Genomic DNA, 19,951 nt, shown 5'->3' on the forward strand with positions numbered 1-19,951 from the left:
AGCTCTGCAGCTGGCTCCACTCGTACAGCAGTTCAGTGCACTGTGATATGTAGGCACTATTGGCACTGGCAGACTGTTCATCATCTGTCTGACAGGGGGTCAGCGCTGCAAGCAAAACAGCGCTTGGCTACTTGAATTCAAGAATCTAATATTTCCTGCTCAGTAAGACCTGCGACCAGGTCGAATAATCCTGACTCTTTAATTTGTGAGATTGTCTGCATTGTGGGGGACACAGTTATTCTCTCGTAACTATTGATTTTCTTTAAAGGAAGTCAAGGTAGTTTACACCTGAAGGGTACTTGGGCAAATCTAGGACACCTATTAACTCGAGTCAATCTGGAATCCTTGTGAAAAGCTGAGCATTTGCTTCCTGGCTGCTGGGAAAAGATTCTGCTTTCAGGTCAGTCTGGAAATGCCCTTGCTTCATACTTCATCTGCTTTAGGCTTTTAGCGATTGCAGAGTGTAATTTACCAGTAATAAAAACCCAATTATGCGCTGAACAACAAGGATTTTTGAGAAGTCTTACGAATTTCTCTTTGTGAGGGGGCTGTGTGTGCCTCACTGGATTTCTTGCCTGCATTTGCCAGGAGAACAAGTGCTTTATCTTCTTCATGCTCACCATCTCAGTCTTTGAACATCCTTTTCTCCTTTACTCTGTCTTCTACCTTAAAACTAACCACTGTGCCCTTTGAGGACACTGGTGTTCTGTTTTGTTTTTTTTTTTTTTCCACAGTGGGAGTATTTGTCATTCATCCTAGATCTCAAATGGAAGTACTGAGGTTCAGTTAATGTGATCTAAGGAAACCAGAGGGCCCCCCCCTCAGGAAACGTTGCCCCTGGGGGTTGAGACCTGCCCTCTGTCTGTTCAGATTGCTTGTGGGACCGGACCTGCCCTGTGGTTTGTTTATCTGCTACCATGGGAGTTGCTGGGGAGGGTGGGCTCATTGGCTTCAGCAAAGGCTTTGTGTGATAGAATTCTGTCACGGATATGAAAATACTGCCTGTTAAGTAACTGATACAAATCTCTGTTCCATTATGATCAGATTATCTCTGAACTTCATAGGACTGAATTATAATGCAGATTCATACTCCATAGTTCCATTGCAATAGTTTGTTTTAAAAGCTGTATCAGATAGATTGAAGAGAGAAGAGCTTGTGACAATGTGGGGAAATGCAATCAATGCAAATTAACTTATTTAACATTTCTAGTGTAGAGACGTCCAATATCACAGTAGCATTTCATCGTTAAAGAAAAAAAGATGTTGGTAATTTCTAGTTGTTTGGTATCCTCCAGGTTATCGGAGATGGTGATTTGAAGAATCAGGTTTCCAATATGAACAAAACAAAAGCGTGATCTGAAAAAAGGTGAATTTAAAACCATAGTGACTTCTCAACATCAAGCTATTTGAGATTTGTGAAAAAGCAGACTTTATCTTATTAATAAGATAAATCAAATATGCATTATGAGCCCCTAGTAAGAATGTGTGTCCTGATACACCAAGGGAGTCAATATTGATTAGCATAAAGTAGCTTCATATTTAATAAATGACTCTTTAAATTTACAATTTTCAGTTAGTATTAGACATGTTAAAATATAAAATATACCTTACATTTCATTGTAACAGTTATCGACTAATTTAATATTTTCAAGCAAATATGGGCAAAACATAAAATGATTTATATTGAATGAATTAAAGGACAAGTTTATAATACTGTATAGGAAGCCACGATGTTTGTCCTAAGATGTATACAAACCTTGAACAGTTAGGACAAACAAGAGTGGGATTACAGAAGGTTTCAAGAATTGAAAAGTTGTGTTTGTTATTTTCATGATGACTTGTTTTAGCAAATATTTGAAAAAGTTATGAGATTATCTATGGAAGACAAAATATCTCTTAAGTGTCAGGAAAGGATTTCAGTCTTACTCTTTTCCTAAGCTATGACAGGTTAAAGCACCTCATTAAAACAGACCATCTAATCATAAAAAAAAAAAAAAAAAATTCTGTAGATGGGAAAATAGGGAATTTTTGCTTCAGCCTTAGTTCTCTGAAATACCAATTATCTTCTAAATGGGTGGATGAATTTGCATGAAGGACATGCTCTACTGTGGATTAATTTTCTGTGTTGGGATGGAATTACAAATTTTAGTTTAAACCATTGCATGTAGGATCGTCTTTGCTTTTGCGGACTTTAACAGTGGAACAGCTAGATATCAGGGACTGGTTGCTCCTGTTTGTGTAAGAGATGGATCAAAAGAAATAGTAAAGAAACTATTATGTTTTCTATTTATGGTGTATTAGTTCCTTAGGCGATATGATAAGCAAACTCAAACTCTCCATCAACAGTGGGTATTATTGGAAATACTACTAATTATAATACATGAAGTATACTATCACAAAGAATATTAGATTTCTACAAAGTGTCTACTTAAGTGCCGTTTATTCTTCTTTAGTTCTTGAGTTAAAAGGAAAGCTTCCATCCCTGCAATTCAAAACTGTGGTTCCCAAAGTAATGAATAAATTATGGTGACTTTAGTTCACGGCTATCTCTGTACAATAATCAGAAGTATCAGCTCTCTAAAGATTACGTGATAACTGCAGGTGGTTGAGAAAAAAATTTGGAATTGGTTTGCATTGGAATAAAACAAAACCAGACTCATGAGAAGCCTGCCTACTTCAAAATATTTTTCAAAAAGCTCCCTGTAACATGCTGAAACACAGCAGGCCTGTTTGCTGCGAGGGAAGAAGACGCTCCCTGCTATGGCAGCGCGCTGGCTGAGTGCAAACAGCAGCTTCAGGGGAAGTAGGTACAGCTGGTGAACTGAAGGTTTCTGATTACTTCCTTCATTTGACTATTAGCTTTTGGGAGGCTTCTTGCAAGATGAATAGCTGAAAACCATCCTAAGATAACTAAATTTTTATAAGCTGCCATGACAGCCGTCAGAGTTCTCTTTCTCATTGTGAAGAAACACTTAGGAAGGTGTAATGATGTGTTTTAGCATTTGCATAGCAAAGTACTGTACAGGGACTCCTGGAGAGTTGTGAATCTAGCACTTCATCGTAATCAGAGTAATAATGATTAAACTTCTGGGGAGTTGGTGAGACTGGGAGAAACGTCCCTGCAGCAAGGGGACTTTCTCTGAGAAGATGTTTTCTTGTTGAGGGAGTTCTCTTTTAAACATGAACCCCTGAAGCCCTCTGTTCCTCACTGTCGGGCAGGTGCTTCCTCTATATCTACTCAAAGATTTCCTAACCAGAGAAAGAGGAAATCCACAAAGCTGTCTGGGTAGCTAGAGCCACACTGTGCGCTTTGGCAGCAGCTGAGGTGGTGTCAGGCTTGTTCCTGCTTCTTTTTTGCAAGTAAGATGCTGTTGTGAGGGGCATTTGGAGCTGTGGCCTTTGGTCATGGGCTGGAGAAAGGGTTTCCTGCCCATGGAGACATGCAGTGTAGGGGATCAAACAAGCCTGGTAAACTTCACCTGAGGATGCTAAAAAAGTCTAAATCCACCCCAGTATAATAATTATCGGTTGTCTTCAGAACACATGAGATCTGGGTTAAGTAGTGAAAGACAGAGATGACAAACATAGTGGTTGTGTCTGTCTGTGGGAGTCGGGGAGCAGAAACTAAGTAGCTGTAGATCAGCCGTCTTCTTTTCTTTGCACAGAAGGATCCTTCTAAGGATCAGAAGAACTAACAACAGTTGTACCTACATCTGGATTTTATTTGCTGCAACTAATTTCCCTGTTCACTGTTGCTCTTGGAGATGCTGTTATACATAGTTAGTCTGCTGCAATGCAGGCTTTGTAAAATCTGTAAATTTGCCAGAATTAAAGAGAATTAAGACTGTTCTCCAGTTGAGATAAAGTATGAAGGTGAATTAGCAACTCCCCTTATTCTGACGTGGGATTTCTGTCGTTAGTGTTTTTTTCCTCTGATCGAGGTGGAAAAATGAATGTAAAAATTCTTTCTTGTAGTGTTTCTACCAGTTCTCAGACTATGTCTCTGCTGTCACAGCTGGAGAAGATCAATTTGGATTCTGTATTAGGAGAAGCAGACAATGCCAGATATGTTACCTCAGAGATCCTTCATCTGGTTCAGAGTCAAGGTAAATATCTCAGTTTTATGGTTTTAGTAGTTTTTCTTTTGATGAGCCATCCTTCTCGTATTTCTTCTGAGGTGGACTTTAATTGTTGTTTCTGTTCGGTGGACTTGATTAGCCGTCTGCTTTTTGTCACTGATTGTTTAAAGCACCTGTTTAAGGCCATGTTTAATGTTGTCTGATATAGTATTGGTTACACTGAGTGCATTTTGTATTGTCAAACAGCTATAATTTAAGTGATAATTCACCGTATACATGTGTATATATATACTGAGAAGTAGAAGTATCTGGAAGAGAGCTTTCTTACAGATTTTACCCTTACGAGTGTTTTTTTTCTAGGACAAGTTGTTGAACAAGTGAAAGCAAAAATGAGATTTAAAGTCACTTAATTCTTTGATTTATTTTAGTTAGTATTATCTACATATATGCAGTTTTTAATAGATTTTATTATTTACAGTGTAGTGTAGATTTTCTGATCAATCTGTATGTGATCACAGGGCATTTTGCCCACAAGCTAGTATATTAAAAGAAAAATGGTCTTTTTCTGACTGGCAGAAAAAAACAAGGAAGGAGATGACTTCTAAGGGCTCCACTGGAATAGAAGTTATCCTGTCAGCCCTAGAGGTAAAACCTTCCGATCTGTGTGGTTATGGGTACGTAGCAAGTTTTCATTTTATCACTGGGCTTTGTATTACTACAAATACGTTGTTATCCTATCTAGTCTCCAACACTTGTGTAGGACTGTGATGATTAGATATGGTCTAGTTAAGAATTTCTCTCCCTTATTTTTAAATATTGTAAGAAATTATTTGTCAATTATCAGTTCTAATTAATATGCCATATTGCAAACTAAATTTTAATTGTTTTTTTGGTTAATTCAGGCTGCATAGTAGATGATTAGCTGGGTGGTTACATCTTAAATTCTGTTTGATTTAGTGGTGGCAGTTTCTCTGAGCTTGTAAGTATTTAAACCACTGTATTAGACTTCTACATTAAGTAAAGAAATCCCTCTATTTTACATTGCAGAATACAAAAGATCCTCAAAGTATTCGAAATATATCGAATATCCTCATTGAGATTGTGTCAGTTGGTAAGTTTTCATTAAGGAGCAGTTTGCAATTTGTGATTATATTCCTGTATTCTTCTGCAGAAGTTGTGTTTTTCCTTTGGGAGGCAGGGTTGTGTTTTTTTAGTAATTTTTGGGGTTGTTTCGAATGTTTGCTAACAGTGATTTGTATGCAGAATAAAAAGAACACAAAGACTGAAGCCACCTTTCAAATAATCATACACAAATAATTTACGTTGCTGTAAGTATAAGGCCAGCAGGTTCTTTCATAGTGCAGTCACATATGAGGAAAATATTTCTGTTCTAAAGACTTTCCTTATGATAACTGTAGCTTAGGTTCTTAATTGTTCTTTGGCTTCGGAGATATCAGTTGAGTTTTAATTCCTAGGTGGCGGTCGGAGGGCAGGCGTCTTAGTCACTAAAGGAGGGACACAGATCTTATTGCAGTTGCTTTTGACTGCCAGCAAAGACTCTCCACCAACTGGAGAATTAATGGTGCTTCTTCATACTCTTCTTGCAAAAATTGGTCCAAAAGGTGATAATGATATACAGTACATAATATGGCTTAATACTTTGTAGTTTTATGATTGTAACTTCAAAAAAATTTTCTTTCTATTATTGTGTAAGCGTGCATGTATTCAGAATTGGTAAAGGAGAACACAAAGATGAGTAAAATAGAGGGGAGGAAAGAATGATGAAAAATAGGTTAGCAGAGTTGACAGCAGAAGAAATTCACAGTTCGTTTAACTTTTTTTTTTGATAACAACTTCAAAATTAGTGTGAATAATCTTGTATTTCTTTGACGTCAGACACAAAGATTGGCATGAAAGCAAGAATTAATGGTGCCCTAAACATATCATTGAATTTAGTGAAGCAGAATTTGCAAAACCACAGGCTAATATTGCCATGTCTTCAAGTATTAAGAGTTTACTCAACCAACTGTAAGTACTGCTGATAGTTATTTTTTTTCCCATGTGATACAAAAGTTTTTACCTAGATACAGTTGAAACATCCGATCTACATGCTTGTTCAATGTTAGATGTTTAAAATAATTATTTTTATCTGAGAATTCAAATTGCTTGAATTCTAATAAAAGCTGTGAAGCGTGCTTGTACATCTCGTGTGTCTTCGATTTTTATTCAGTTTGTGTGTTTATATATATATATATACAAACACTGCCGGGGGTTTTAACCAGTGCTATTGGATGTGTGAAACTGAGTCATCTAACTTTCATAAATGCTGATCCTTTAAGATTTAAACCAGAAATACTAACATTATGCTTGCGAAAGCACTTCAAATTAAATAATTATTCTTTTTATTATACACGCTCACTTATTTTTCTTTTTACTATTTTATTTCATTGTAGATCACTAATGTAAAACTTGGTTCACACAGGACATATTTTAATTATTTAACCTTTCCCTTATTCATTGTGTTGAAGTGCCCTACTATTGGGCTAATACTCTTCCACAAGAGCCGAATTCATTGTCTGGGCAGGCAGTAGGAAGTTGAGGAAAGTAGTGTGTTTCTTGCTGTATCTCTGCTGTTGCTTAGATGCTCTTAAGTTTTTCCTTTGAACTCAAAGTGGCCATTAAACCTCTTAAATAAATATGAGAAATTGAGAACTTAATCACATTCCTCCAAGAGAATCCATAGGATGATCTGTAAGTTTATGTTTTCAGGACATTCAGATGAGCACCTATAATTCATAAAGTCCCAATTCTTTTAAAATGTGGAAACTTTATTTCTCTTGCACTTCTGATAATGAGGTAAAATGCTTCTAAATGGGAGCGTTGAATACAGATAGTTACACAGCTTAGGTGAAAAGTTGCTTTATCCTGAAAATGGGAAATTGAACGGAGTGTCTAATTTGGATTCTGCGTAGACCAGTTCTATCTTGTATTTCCCACTCCTTATAAACAGAAAAAGTAGCAGTTTATTACATTCCGATAAGTAGTACTGGTTAAGCATTGCGTACAGTTGCCACCAGGATAGAGTCCTAACTTTTCTTAGATTCCAGTGGTGTAATGTTGCTGCTCATGATGATGAAATTGCAACTTGGGTTCAAGTACTAAATTCTACACTAATCGCAGCATTCATTATGCTGAAGTCAATTTTTAGTTGCTCTCTTCCTGCTTCATTAGGAGTGCATATTGCTAGACTTGCTTGGGAATTGAATTTCTGTGCCTGTTTCAGCAGTTTGTATTTTCAGTGGGCATTGGGCTTCAGCCATGTATGCACTGAGTGAGCAGAATGTAGGTCTTAACGTAATTTATTTTGTTCCCTTTCAAATAGATTTTTTTGTTTGTTTGTTTCTGAGAACATACATGCCTAACATGTAGCTCAGGAAAGCTTGGATCGGTTGGCATTTCCAAATTTTACAGTGAATGCTTGGCTTTCAAATCCTGGTGGACGTACCTGTCTATTCTGATACTGAAGGATAATAACAAGTCATAAAACTTGTCAGATTTGACATTTTAGAAACCCTGCTGTCTTGACAAACAGAGATTTTTTTTTTTGGAAGAAAATTGGAAGAAATTTTTTGGAAGAAAAGAGAGCAGAAGCATGCATTGGAAGTAGTATATGATTTTATTTGTAAAGTAATAATGTTTTTCTTCTCTTTCAAATTTTATCAGGATTGGATTATCACACTAATTATGCACAGAGACTATTTGCTTGTCATTGTATGTCTTAAAGCACAAACATATCTGTCATTTTTTGTACTTCAAAATGAACTTGCGTAGATTTTAGTTTATTTTTTTCTTTTGCCTTCCTTACTATCTTAAAATGGATTGTTTTTAACTCTTGCAGCTGTTAATGCAGTGTCCTTGGGAAAGAATGGAGTAGTAGAACTGACGTTTAAGTTCATTGGCCCTTTTAGTAAAAAGAACACTAGCCTTCTGAAGTAAGTAAGGTCTCTTTAATATAGTATATAGAAAAACCTTAGATACATTTCAAAACTTACTTGTAAATGGAAAATAATATTAGAGAAATTAATTGTAACTCATATTTGAAAGCCAGAGTGGAAGGAGGTGGCAAGCAGAACCACAAATCTGACAGTTTAATTTTCCCCAGTAAGGTAACAGAAAATATTTGAATGTCTATTCACAGTACTGGTAGAAGAATATAAATATTATTTTTTGTCTCTAAGATTCCTGCATGGAAACTACAATAGTTATCCTCAAATCAGGACAAACAGATGAAGATAATCCCGTCATTTTTCAATTAGTTGAATTGGCTCCCATATCTTCATTGAGTTTTTAGAGCGACACTATCTGTTTTATTTTGTAATAGAATTTTCTTTCTGTTTTATTTCAAAGCAATTATAGACTCTCAGAGCAAAATCGTAAAACATAGAGTAGCAAGCACCAGCAATATCTGTGCAGTAGGCTATTGTGTGTTAGAAAAAGAAATAAATTCACTGCATACCTTAAAGTGATGACTTAAAATTTTTTTTTGCTTCCCTCTGTGTTTTTATTGTTGTTGTTTTTTTTTGTTTTGTTTTGTTTGTTTGTTTTTTTTTTTTAAGTGAACTTAGGGTAAAAATAGATAAATAGGTCTAACTGGAGGTAGCCCCTTCTTTATACATTAGCACCTCTTTTGAAGTACATACCTGTGGAAAACTGGACTTTTCATCTGGATAGCAAAGTAATAATCTTATGTTGTTCATATTCTGAATTCAGTGCAAAAAAATAGTGTTATGTTATCTAAATCTGTTATCTGTGGGCACTGGAGTATCTTTGAACAAAATGCCCTTCCCCTTTAAGCCCCAGGTAAAATTGGACATATTAACTTACTGTTCCATGATGTAAGTAATCGTGATATCCTTGTTTATGGTCTAAGATCAGATACATGAAGTCTACCTTTACAAAGAGGATAAAAAGAAGTATATACATCTTCTAGTTGTACATCTTGAGTTAACTGAGACAAGATCTTTGTGTACAAGCAAAATTTTACACATTGTATTGTAGTACAGATTGATGAGCATTACTTCTCAATCTATTTATACACTGCCAGTTTTGACCTAATTTTTTTAAAATTATGTCCTTTCCTGTGTGGGAGTACTTGTTCTGCTGCTAACATAAAAACATGACTTTCAAATGGATCTCATCCATTGATTATGGTTCATAAACATTATGTTGTTACTTTTGGTGTTTTTTTGCAAAGGCGGAAAGTTTTTTTAGCCATTGCAATGATATTTTTAGATTTCGTCATCAGACTTCAGATATATCTGAGATACATCAGATATATCAGAGATGCATGATATTTTATTAAAACCAAATTTTAAGAGCAAAGTCTGTGATACAGTGCAACCAGAAGGATGTGAGGGTAGATGTTAAACATATCTGTTAGCCGTAAATATTTTATGTAGCTTTACAATGTTGTTTGACTTTTCTTGTTATGTTGACAGGGTTGCTTTAGACACACTTGCTGCATTGCTAAAATCAGGTAAGTGTTTGACTACAAGAAACTGTTTGTCTAGTTGAGATGTATATGTGTGTGTGTGTACACACACAGAGTAGAGATAATACTAAGTCTGTGGCTAAAACAAAATCAAGGCTAGGAAATTTAGAAATAAGGGTAGTTTTATCTGGAGTCTTTGGTGCTTTAATATTTGTGTGGTATGTACATATACGTTTAATAATAAGTTACCGTCTCTTCAGTTGCACACCAGAAAGGCTGTGCTGCTTCTGCAGAACTGGGCTTGATCCAGGGTGGAGAAAGAGCCTTTTACAGGCGCTCACCTCAGCCCTTCAGTAACGGTCATCTCTAGCATAACTCCTGCACATCTTCTTTATACGTACATCTGAAAATAGCTGTTGGATGGCAGGGAGAAATGCAGGGTTTCTTCAGGTACCTTTCTGAATAATTAGGTTTTGGGTCCTAGTGACGAGTCTGTCAGTGATGCTCATGAAGCGGTGGAACCAAGGGTAATGAAACGATCGTCTGTCCCCAGACGTTGGCTATCTTGTCTGGCAGCAGCGGATCCTGACAAATGTGATCTCAGCAGAATTTGCACCAGGATTGGAACTGACAAGGAGTTAAAAACTCGTTCTCTCCGGACAGTTGTATAAAACCTGCAGCATTCCTAGTAGTTTTAGTGGAGTTGGATAAGAACCGAGGCATGATTAGATTTGCAGAAAGCCATTTCAGACAAATTACAGGAAACTTCTGTATCAGTTATTACAGGGTGCTGAGTTTTCTCATGTTTTGATCAGTGTGATACCTTGGTCTTACAGATTTGTGTAATTACTAATGTTGGGATTTCTCTTTGGCAGATTGAGGGAAAGAACAATAATTCAGAAATATTTAATATTCTGTTCTGTAAATGAGCAGTTAAACTTTAATGTTGGGGAAAGAAATTAAATCTTGAAATGGTGTGTCTTTAAAACAGAAGGTCTTGTGCATTTATTTTGAGAGGTTTTATTCAGTCCTGAGGGGTTTTGACATTGTAAATTCCTACACTTTCATATGAGTAAATCTTTTCATAAAAACACTAATCTCTGGTGTATCAAGTCCAGTTGTCATACTGATTAGCCAGTAGTGGGGGTAGAGGTACCCTGAGTTTCTCAAATTTGAGTGATAGTTGCTGCAAAACTGTATGGATGACAGCAGTAAGAAGTTTGTTTCAAATTTTGTATCTGCACAGTGTGTGTGTGTTATATAAATTTTTATCATGCTTTCATTATTTCCCTGTTAATAGGAGTGCCTTGCAGTAAGAACTTTTGATCCTCTCATCAACACGGCCAGCCTAATAATGAGAAAATGTTTTCCTAAAAATCGTCTTCCTTTACCAACTATTAGAAGTGCTTTCCATTTCCAACTCCCAGTTATTCCTGCCAGTGGTCCTGTGGCTCAGCTGTACAATTTGCCTCCTGATGGTATGTTCATTTTGTAGTATTTTATCTTTGAGTATGTAGCATAGCTTTAAGTAAGGTGGAATCAACTGCAGTTATTTTGTGTTCTCCACTAAAACCTGGATTCTGATATTCTTCTCAGCTAGAAAAGGGCCTGTGGCTGTTAGTGTAGAGCACCAGTTTCTAATGTTAAGCTTTAACTGATTAAAATTTTGTCTACACATATTTTATGGTTCTGATATATAAAATAAAAAATTAAAATGGGAACTAAAATGTCATGTTCATCAAACCCTGGACTGTAAATCATAGGCTACACATATTAGTCCACAAACTTAAATGGGTGTTGTGGTTTGGGCTCGGAGGGCAACTGAGCACCACCCAGCCGCTCATTCCCCCCCTGCCCCACAGCTCTGAGAAGGAGAAAATAAGCCAGGCTTGGGGTTCGAGGTAAGACAGGGTGGGATAAATCACCCACTATGGTCACGGGCAAAAGGCAGACTCGTTAGGTGTTAAAAAAAAAAAAAAAAGGAACGTAGATTTAATGCAGTTACTAACAACAACACTTAGACAGAGAAGGACAGTGAGAAGCATTACCTGCATCTTGAGAACACCTTCCCCCCAGCCCTCCCTTTTTCCTGGGCCCAGATTTACTCCTGATATCCCTACCTCCTTACCCCAGGGGCAGGGAACTGGGGGTGCAGTCAGTGCTGCCGCTTCTTCCAACTTCAGGGCGGGAGGGGGTGGAAGGAACTTCTGAAACTTCTCCCCCTGCTCCATCGTGGTCCCCCTCTCACAGGACACAGTCCTCCACAAACTCTCTCTGACGTGAGTCCCTCCCACGGGCCACATTGTTCCCCAAACTGCTCTGGCGTTGGACACCAACTTTCTCCAACTGGAGTCCCTCCCATGGCTGCAGCCCTTCCCAAGCTGCTCCAGCGTGGGACACCCCTGCGTGCTGCAATCCTCCCAGCACTGAGCTACAACAGAAGGGGCTGCTTCTTCCCACTATAGTCCCAGCTGATTTCGGGTGCAGCCACCTTAGTCGGCTGTATGATGTCCCTCACAGGCCATAAATCAGTGTCTGCTCCACCGTAGATCTCCATGGGTGCCAGGGGGGGCCGCCCTGCCATCTCCCCACAGGATACAGGAGGGTCTCTGCTCCAGCACACCTCCCCCCTCCTTTCTTCCTCCGTTCCTCCACTGACCTTGGTGTTCATGCAGCTGCAGCAACTGCCCCTCACCACGTCCCCTCTTAAATAGGTTATCGCGGAGGCGCAGCTGATGGGCTCAGTTTTGGTGCAGAGGTGGAGCTGACTTGGAGCTGGGGGAGCCTCGAGAAGCTTCTCACAGGGGGCCACCCCTATCACCCCCTCCCCTGCTACCAAAAACCTCCCCACTCACTCAAACCCAGCACAATGGGCTCTCTTTTTAACTCGCATTCTCCTATGTGAAATGTAATCTAGTGTACACCCTGTTTTACAGGAGTGTATCTTCCTTGATTTCTTTCTGTTACTCGGAAAAAACCGGATGTAGTGAATCTAGATTAACATGCCATTTGAAGCACTGTTTTTTAAATTATTGTGGTTAGTCCTTCATTTGCATGATGAGAAAGGTAGAGCTGCTTTCTTGGACTCTTGCAGTCTATGAGGCAACAGTTGTCTGCAGAGCATTTGTATGGTGCTTTGTTGGAAATAGATTCATCCCATTGTGAACACTCTTCATTAGTTCTGGATAATATTGAATGCATTTTCATATATGGTGAAATATCTTGGTACCTGAGTAAGCAACTGATGAAGTTGCTGTCAGGAAGTTACTTTAAAATGAAGAGGCAAAGTCAGACTTTTTAGTATCTTCTTATTCACAGTACCTCCTGAAATAAAATGTGGTCATTGCGTGAAAGAAGACCTCTATCTGATTGGGGTTCAGATGGATCACACTCAAACTGCAGGAGGTCAGAGTTTGTTTATGTTTTGTCTTCCAAGTGTGTTTTCGACATTTCAAAGAAATGGGTTCCAAAATCCACAGAAATTAAACCTCTACTTACTACTACCAGAAACCTTGTATTCTGTTGAAGTAGGCTACCAATAGTGGTTGGTTATTTTTAATAGATTTGTTATCTATTTTAAAAAGAAATGAAAAACCTAGGGGCATAGAATACATAGGATTTTATTTTTCAGGAAAAACTTCTGTATTAAAAGACACGTAGAATGTTGGGGTGGGTACAGATCTGAGTTTATTAAAAGTATACTCTTGTGTAGTTAGTATTGTAAAATCAAGACATGTAATCATTCTGAATACACTAGAAGATCAGTATAATTTGTAGGCCTCTGAGTGAGCTGTTTACTGGCATTCGGAAAGTTTTCTGCATGGAAAACCTTTCAGAAAGCATAACAAAAAAACCTCAGCACTCAAACCACATGAGAGCTCTAGAAAAAAGATCAAATTTGCCACTAGTGAGCAGAACACCTGCCAGAATAACCAGCTAATGCTCACTTCCACATATTAAGGAGTTAGCCCACTTCTTCTTAGTCATGTGTAAATTGGTTTGCTTCCCCTTCTTTTTCTGGGTTAAAAAGGGAAGAAGTCCTAGATAAACTGGAGTCCAAATACATCAAAGTAAGTAGAAATTAAGTGGAAACTAGTCTTTAGTGTCCCAATGGTTCCACGTGTCTAAAAAAATAACATGTTGCTGTATGCTTTGGGGGTGAAATTTAGTTGCCAGCCTGTCTAGGCTGAGCAGTTGCAGTGACCACTCTCCTTGAGTATTTTCCGCACCGATTGAATCTCCAGTGATATGTTCCTGATTTTTTTTTTTTCCTTAGATTGTTACGCACCCACTTAAACAAGACAAAAAAGGTGAAGAGGGTGTCTCCTCCCACTGTTCCCTGATACAGGGGCAACACTAGCTGACATGACTAAAAGCTGCCGAGATCTCAGTTGTTTCGTTGGATGTGGTCATTACTACTTGTGTTGGGAAAACATGTCAGAGCCACCTCCTTTTGTGCTGACCTCAAGCCATGCTGAGATGTTCTCGACACATACACATTCTAAAGTATTTCTAATAGCCATCTGCTGTCTTGCTGGGGTTTTGGGGGCAGAAGGGTGTTGGGTATTTTTTAGTTTTGTTTAAACCAGAGATCTTTGATTTTACTTAAAACTTCATGGAAGTGTAATAAACTGGGTCTGCAACATTGTCAAACAAGCATTTTATTTTGTAGATCTTGTACTAGTAATTAATGTTTACTAGTTGGTTTTCACAGCTTTTTCAAGTGGTAAGTAAAAAAGAAAGTAAATCCAGAACATAAAGTTTTTTTGAGTTTATGTATCAGAGAGTCATAAAATGGTTTGGGTTGGAGGGGACCTTAAAGATCGCCTAGTTCCAACCCCCCTGCCATGGGCAGGGACCCCTTCCACTAGACCAGATTGCCCAAAGCCCCGTCCAACCTGGCCTTGAACACTTCCAGGGAGGGGGCAGCCACAGCCCCTTTAGGCAACCTGTTCCAGTGTCTCACCACGCTCACAGGAAAGAATTTCTTCCTTCCACCTAATCTAAATCTACCTTCCTTCAGTTTCAGACTGTTACCCCTCACCCTCTGACTACACTCCCTGATAATTGTCCCTCCCCATCTTTCCTGTAGCCCCCTTTAAGTGCTGGAAGGCCGCTGTAAGGTCCCCCTGGAACCTTCTCTCCCCTCGGCTGAACAACTCCAACTCTCTCAGCCTGTCCTCGTAGGGGAGGTGCTCCATTCCCCTGATGATCCTCATGGCCCTTCTCTGGACCCACTCCAACAGGTCCATGTCCTTCTTCTATTGCGGGCACCAGAGCTGGACACAGCCCTCCCAGTGGGGTCTCACGAGAGTTGAATAGAGGGGCAGAATCCCCTCCCTCGACCTGCCGACCACACTTCTCTTCACGCAGCCCAGGACGTGGTTGGCTTTTTGGGCTGTGAGTGCACGTTGTTGGCTCCCAGTCAGTTCTCCATCCACCAACACCCCCGAGTCCTTTTCCTCAGGGCTGCTCTCAATCCACTCATCACCCAGCCTGTATCTGTGGTTGGGATTGCCTTGACCCATGTGCAGGACCTTGCACTTGACCTTGTTGAACTTCATGAGGTTTGCACAGGCCCACCTCTCAAGGCTGCCCAGGTCCCTCTGGATGGCATCCCTGCCCTCCAGCGTGTCGACAGCACCGCCCAGCTTGGTGTCATAGGCAAACTTGCTGAGGGTGCACTTGATCCCACTGTCCGTGTCCCCAACAAAGATGTTAAGCAGTGCTGGTCCTGACACCACCCCCTGAGGAATGCCACTCGTCACTGCTTTTTACTCGCCATAGACCACAACCCTTTGAGTGCAACCACCCAGCCAATTCCTTATCGGCTGAGTGGTCTATCCATCAAATCCACACCTCTCCAATTTAGAGACAAGGATGTCATGCAGTACAGCAGCTTTGCAGAAGTCCAGGTAGATGACATCTGTTGCTCTTCCCTATCCACCGGTGTTGTAACTCTGTCATAGATTAAATGTTTTGGATTAAATGTGTAATCTGCCTTACAAAGCTTTTTTGTATCACAGTGGATGATGCAGTAGATGAAAGTGATGATCATGAAGATACTGAAACAGAACCAGAAGTTGAAACCGAAAATGATGATGGTAAGGACCAACATTTTAAGGTTGGTATGAGATAAAATGGACAGGCAGAAGTCAGGCATAATGGGTTTTTAAGTTGCTTGAATCATGTATACAGCCATATATATTCTAAGTGTAAAAGGACTTTGAAGAGGTTTCCTGGGAAGTTCCTAAAATTAAAGAAGCTGCTGAAACTGAAGGTGGGTTCTGCTTGAAAATGTCAGCCTTTGTTGTTCAGATTTTTATCAAAACTTGTTTGCTTCACACTTGATGTGTCTGGAGTACAGTGGAAGAGAGCTGCAAAGTCTTAGCAGTGTTCTGTTCCTAACTTGTATTTCTCTTAGACCATTCTTCCCACCTGAGCTGCTCAGTATGTAGGAGCTGCTCTTAACTTTCTCTGCCGTTCTGGACTGGGATTGACTAGGCCAGTGTTTCAGCACAGTAAATTTGAAGTTCAGCCAGCTGTAGAGGTAGAGATCAGACCTCTCAGTATTGTAGCACTTTGGGAAAGTCTTGTTCTGCTCTCCAGCTGCCAGTCAGGACATGAAAAAGAACATTTGGTCAGAACAGCCTTTTTCTATATTTTTATGGAACATACATTCAGGAGTTAATTGAACTGTATGGACAGGCAAATTTTATTCAAGGATCTCATGAGCCCTGATGAAGGGATTATCTTCCATAGAAGCAGTTAGGCTTTTGTCACTGCAGTCAGATGAAATCTCCACATTCCAGGTTGCAATAGTTGGACTGTGCACAGATCTCATGTGAAGTGTCGTCTGATGTCTGTGCATAATATATTTGTATGAAAGCAAGAAAATTTAGATGTTTGTAATCTTCTGTTGACACGGGGGCTTTGGCATATTAGTAAAACTGAGCTGCTTAAACCTTCCTGGTGAAAGAGATAGTTTAGCTAATTTTAAAATAGTGATATTCAGCTTTTAAGGGAATGGCTGCATCAGAATTAAAAGGTGAATGTAATTATTTTAGAAGTTCATTAATTCTGGACGCAAGATTAATTTATTCTGGTGCTCTTTCAGAATGATGATATTGAGACTGATATTAATAAACTGAAACTAGACAGGAATTGGGAAGACCCATAGAAGAGCTGAAAATATATGAGCAATTTTTCCCGGAACTTTTAGAAAACTTTCAGGTAAAGTATGTGTTACCCACACATCCCTCATCATGATGCATTGACCCTGGTATAGTCTGCCTTTTTTTTTTTTGGGGGGGGGGGGGGGGTGAGGGGGTGGGAGGGGGAGATGTTAGTGGGTTAGTTAGTTCCTCTAGCCAAAAAGTGAGAGTCAGCAGTTCTAGAGCTACATGAGAGTGCTATATAGTGAGTTATTCAGTTAGATGTTATGGGTTGACTGAAAAGGGGGCTGTTGGCAGATATAAAGGAAAACTGTTTTCTAATGTCTGATTATTGCACACAGCAGGAAGTAAAATTGTAGGAAAGGATGTGAGACTTCTGACAAAAATTCATCATGGTAGGTATTTCCTTAAATGCTGTGCACCTCTTTAAAGCAGTTGGTTGAAGTACCTGGGGAATTGCATTGACTTGATAGCTTGCTACTTAATAACTACTTGTTTATTGCTGTGACACTATCTTCTTGTAAAAGCTGAAACTTCATTGCTATGTTCATGTAAGTTTAAAACATAATAACTGTTGTCTTTTAAGTTATGCTTATTTTGGATTATTGCGAAGCATACCTCAGGAACAATGCAATAGAAGGTTTTCTAATATTAATGAAACTTTAGGAACTGTTTAATTTTTTTTTTTTTAATATTTTTTTTCTCTTTTATTTTTTAAGGAATGTGAGTTAGTTTCCAAGGAACCAAAGCCTTTTGTAGCTGATGCAAATCTGAGTGGACCTATTGTTGTTCATACAGCAGGAGAAGAGCACTCTGCTGAAACAAACAAGTCAACAAAAGGAGTTGCTTTGAAGGAGAGCAATCCTTTATTGACAGAGGAATCCAATAGAAGGCCAGCCTTTCTGGAACTACCAAAGAAAGAAACTATTAAAGACAGTAGTCTACATGAGCAAAATGATCAAAGGAACTGTTAGCAGTCGCAATCCGAAAGAATTTACCTACACACAGCAGATAAGCAGGCACTTCTTTATTCCAGCGCTGGGGAACACGGGGGATAGCTCCGCCAAAGACGTGTTCGTCGACAGGTACAAAGCACAACATATTTATACACTTTTTCAGCAGAGTCATGGTTACAGAAGATCAACAAAATTCATAAAGTTTAAGTTGACCTTAATAATGATTGGCTTTCTGTTACCTCATCTTACCTCTCTTCCTATTCTACAGAGATCATTGGTCATCTTTACTGATTGATTTAAATAGAATGGGGGGAGGGCAGTGATTAACATATTCATGTTATTTCCTGGGAATTATTATCATATGCAAATGTCCCTAACGCATGCGTGGTTATACTGGACGGGGTCCTCTGGTGGTCGTCGATAGTCTTCCTCACTGTGTCGGCTGATTGAACTCCATCCCTGCGCATGCTCACTCCATCTTTGGTTAATGTTCACCTCTCCCTTGGTGAACCAAGGGAACTTGAACAATAGGTACCAGTTTTCCTCTGGTACCTATTGTTTCAAGTCAAGATCCATAACCAGTACCCATTGTGTTAATTCAGAGTCCATAGTGTTCAAGGCACACAGCATACTAGTTGCTTAATCCTAAGGGCCTCAGTGTACTTTATATTCTCAGAACTACTGTAGCTTCATGTTAAATCAAAATCATACTTTTAAACTAAAATCAAAATAATATTCTAGGATCCCGACTGTTTTATTAAGGTATTTGCAACAGAACTTGCTTCCAAAGAAACTTGCCAGTGTCTAAGCCAAGAAATTGTGAAAGGATTGGACAGAATCAGTCTGCAGAACAGTGCGAAAAATGATCAGTATTATGGTACTGGGTGTGTAATAAAGAAGGAAAGCAAAACGGGCCTTACCACACTTGCTTGTAGTAAACCTTGTGAACATGTTTCACCCTGTGGAAGTAGCCTCTTTGAAGGATCATCTGTCTGGCTGGGAAAACTCTGCTGCACTGGAGTGGATTCCGAGGAGGAGGATTCCAGATCTAGTTCATCAGGGGAACAAGTCATGCTTGAAGTTTCTGATGTATCACCAGTTCATGACTGTGATCTTTATATTGAAATGGTGAAAACCACAAAGTCTATTCCTGAATATTCAGAAGTGGCCTATCCAGATTATTTTGGCCATATTCCACCCCCATTTAAGGAGCCTATTCTGGAAAGGCCGTATGGAGTACAGAGGTGAGTTACCATACTCCTTTTTTGTTGTTTTCCTTCCCCTGAGAAACAATCTTTAGGATGAGATTAGCAGGCACATATACAATGTTTATTAGTCATTTAAAACTGTTTTCCTGTGAAAAGTAGTTTGAAGATAGGTGAGTAGACATTGATCAATGCAGAACCATAAACAAGATAAACAATATGTTCTGATGTTGTAATTGCTAATTCTGTAATTCAGTTTCTAAATACTAAGTTTAACTTACAGTCTCCCCTTGTGCCTTCCCACCATCCCCCATCATGTGAATTTTGTAGTTTAAAAACCAAAAGAAAACAAAACAACCCATGAAAAACCCAGACAAACAAACAAGAAAAACCCCACCTGAATGCTCCCTTCAGGTCTTAGCAAAGAGAGGACAGTTAATAGTTTAAAGATACTTCAGCTCTTCTCTTTGCTGTGCTATCAAATAGATCTTTAAAGAAAATGTAGTGGGAAAAAAAATAATGCCTATAACTGTTTGTTTTTAGTGATTGTAGGTATAACAGAATTTAGAGGTAACAAATTCTGAGGATGCAGTTTGTGTTAGTTCCTGCAGAATAACACCCAATAAACACAGAATGAAAAATAAACCGACAAAAACCAACAGATCAATCCACCCATTTATTTCTTCACTGAGAGGTATTAGGAGGTGATGGAGGGTGATGTGGTTCTTAAGAATAATTAGCAGAGGCGGTATGAAGAGCTGGCTCACGTGCACAGGAAATTACTGTAGAGACAAATCAGCATGCTGGCGGAACATGTAATAGTAGGTACGGGACCTTGCCGCTTGCTTTCAGCTTTATACTTATCACTTTAACCAGTTTCTTGAGCTACTTCGTATTTACACTTATTAAAAGGATCAAGTGTGCTCAGGTGGTATAATTAAAATCCTTTAGTTGTTTCACACGTGTTGTAAAAAAGCGATCTTTCTAGTGAAATGACCAAGTGTTAAAACACTAACAACATGAGTATGTCATTACTAGAAAGCCT

General features: G+C 39.0%; 1 pseudogene; it reads left to right on the forward strand.

Annotated features, from left to right (window-relative positions):
• The first annotated feature begins 336 nt into the window (after positions 1-336).
• On the forward strand, positions 337-18,949 carry LOC122154450 (annotated as a pseudogene).
• Positions 18,950-19,951: the final 1,002 nt, after the last annotated feature.

The sequence above is a fragment of the Tyto alba genome, unplaced genomic scaffold (assembly GCF_018691265.1).
Source record: "Tyto alba isolate M040663 unplaced genomic scaffold, T.alba_DEE_v4.0 Super-Scaffold_100000100237, whole genome shotgun sequence".
Taxonomy (NCBI): Eukaryota; Metazoa; Chordata; class Aves; order Strigiformes; family Tytonidae; genus Tyto; species Tyto alba.